Below are 2,887 nucleotides of genomic sequence, written 5' to 3'. Positions count from 1 at the left end.
TCAAGGTGATTCTGGAGAAGGCTTTGGGACCCTTGAAGGGTAGGAGCGAGGGCAAGGAAGGCGGTGTCATCAGCATACTGCAGGAAGTGTACTGGAGTGGGGGGTTGGGGCATATCTGCTGTGTACAGGACATAGAGGAGAGGGGAAAGGACAGAGCCCTGGGGCACACCCATGGAGGGGTAGAAGGTGTGGAAATTGGCATTCTGGAAGGTAACATAGGAGTGGTGGTGGGAGAGGAAGGAGGCAATGATCCGGACATAACTGACAGGAAGTGCGTAGGTCTGGAGTTTAAACGGAGACCGGGATGCCAGGCACAGTCATCGGCCTTTTCAAGATCAAGTGAGAGAAAAATGGCCGAGCGACAGGAGTTAAGCTGGAGGCAGAGGAGATCAGTGAGGCGTAGGAATTGGTCATTGGCAGACAAGGAAGGTCGAAAGACACATTGTGTGTTGGGGAGGAGGTGGTGTCAGAGGAGGTGGTGATGGATGCGCTGGGTAAGGATGGATTCCAAGAGCTTGCTGAACACTGAGGTGAGACATATAGGGCGATAGGAAAAGGCATCAGATGGAGACTAGTTGGATTTGGAGAACATCAGAATGTGTGAGGTTTTCCACAGGTCAGGGTAGAAGCCAGTGGCAAGGATTACATGGAGGAGGGTGGAAAGGGCTGCAAGGAAGGAGGGAGGTGGCAGTGGCAGTAGCTAACTGTGTCATGGCCCGGAGCAATGTCGCATTTAGTGCGGAGTGTGAGGCTGTTGTCCTGTGTAGTGATGGGAGTGTCAACTTCAGATGGTGGTGTGTGGCCCAAGTACTGGAAGCTAGGAGCAAGGGGAGGAACAGAGATATCTGTACGGTTGATGACGTCAAGGAAGAGGGAATAATCAAATTGGGGATCATCTGGGATAGAAAAAACATTGGATAGGCGGGAGGTAAAGTGGTTGGCCTTACTGAGGTTGTCAGGAAAGGGATGGTCATCAAGGAGGAGAGGGTACTGGGAGGTAGGGCAGTTCCCAGTAAGGCGGTGGGAAGCAGACCAATGCTTGGAAGAGTTTATTGGGAGCGTAGTGTTGAGTTGTGTACATGTCTGTCACCAAACACAGCAATTCTTTGCAGTAAGCATGTTGCAGATGTGTCGTAATTGACAGTCATTGGTGAGTGTGTCCCGGTCACAAGTGCAGAGAAAAGAGTGGAAGAGGCAGTGGGATTCACAAAGGAGAAGGACGGCCTGTGCGGGCAGGGCTGATCGATGAGGAGGGATGGCTTTGGTAGGGATATGGGTGCCGACAGCATCAGACAAGATCTGGTTCAGGAAGGCAGCAGTGAGGGAGTTGTCATCAGGAGATGAGGGAGTAATCGTGGACAAGCTTAGGAGGGATGTCTAGGTGAGGAGCGGGGCTGGAATAGCGACCAGTAGAGATGTTGAGGATGGGAGCATGGTCACTGCCAATGAGGTCAAGGACATCTGCAGAGATGCACCCAAGGAGGTTGGGAGAGGAGAGGATCACGTTGGGAGAGGTGTGCTGGGGGAGGAGAACCAGGTCTCCCTGGAGGGTGGTGATAAACTGATGCCACCACTGGAGTTCAGCAAGAGCACGGCTGTGAGTACTGAGGTCAGTAGCAATCACGTAGGTGGAGAAGGTGCGGTCATTGTGGGCCAGGAAATCGTACGGGATGGAGGTACAAGGGTGGACATAAATCGTGGTACAGGTGACGGTAAGGGTGGGGAAGAAGAGGCTGAGGGTGAGATGCTCGGCAGGATTTTTGAGTAGATGTTGGGGCCAAACGGGGAGGTGATTAAAGTGGCCAACAGCAACCCACCCTCGCAACAGAGGGTACGGGTTATTGGTGTGATGAAGGGTGTATGGAGCTATGGAGATGGAGATATGGGGTTGAAGTAAGGTTTCCTTTAAGATGAAGGATTACACACAGTGCTGCTGGAGGGTGTGGAGGAAGAGGAGTTTGTGGGTGGGCAGATATTATGATAAAGGATACTGTAATGTTGTCACGCCATGGGAGGGAAGATTTAGACGATGGTGGTGAGGGGGTTGAAGGTGAAGTGGGCATGGTTGTGGGAGTAGGTGGCATAGGTGATGAAACGGATGATGTACTCTGCAGTAGGGGGAGGCAGAACGAGTTGTTGGGGTGGATAGGGTTATCAATGGGATGGACAGAGACGGTGAGCTCGGGGCTGACAGGAGGAGGTTTCGCTTTACGGTTTGAGGAGTAGGTAGGATGGGGTTTGTTAGAGGTGTTGCAGGAGGGGGGAGAGGTGAGGTTGGGGCAGTTCTTTAAGAAGTGGGAAGCTTTGCAGTGGGGACAGGTAGGAGGGCTCTTGCAGGCAGCAGTAACATGGACATTGTACTTCAGGCAGCATTGGCAGCCATAGGATTGGTCTGGGGAATGGGAGGGGTTCACTTTATAACGGTGACTGTATATAAGGGCTCCCTCTGTAAGGAGGAGGCCAATGGGGGAGGATTTGGTGAATGTCTGCACTAGCTAAGTCGGCCCGGCATCATTAAAGATGCAATGGGCCAAGCGCATTTCGACGTTGGGATGGGAGTTGAGTTCGTCCAACACCTCAGCCTCTATGACCACAGGACTAAGCTTTGTGATCACGGTAGTGAAGGTCAGTGGACATCGGGTGGTTGACGCTGTCGGGGAGGGGACGGGGTGTGGTGGTAAGTGAGGGTGGCTTGTTGGCTAAATTGGATACATGGGATTCTGGAGAGGAGATTGGTGTGGAAGGAAGCATTGGGTAATTTAATGAGGACTGAGTCCTTGCAAGGAATGAGATGGGGGTATTGGGGAAGTATTTCTGGATGGCCAGGGTGAGGATGTGGGCATCAAGGAATTGAGGGTCAGGATTGGAGAGGACAAAGGTCTGGGCT

Source organism: Schistocerca americana, chromosome 2 (assembly GCF_021461395.2).
Source record: "Schistocerca americana isolate TAMUIC-IGC-003095 chromosome 2, iqSchAmer2.1, whole genome shotgun sequence".
In the NCBI taxonomy this organism is placed as follows: domain Eukaryota; kingdom Metazoa; phylum Arthropoda; class Insecta; order Orthoptera; family Acrididae; genus Schistocerca; species Schistocerca americana.
This window is presented reverse-complemented; position numbering follows the sequence as displayed.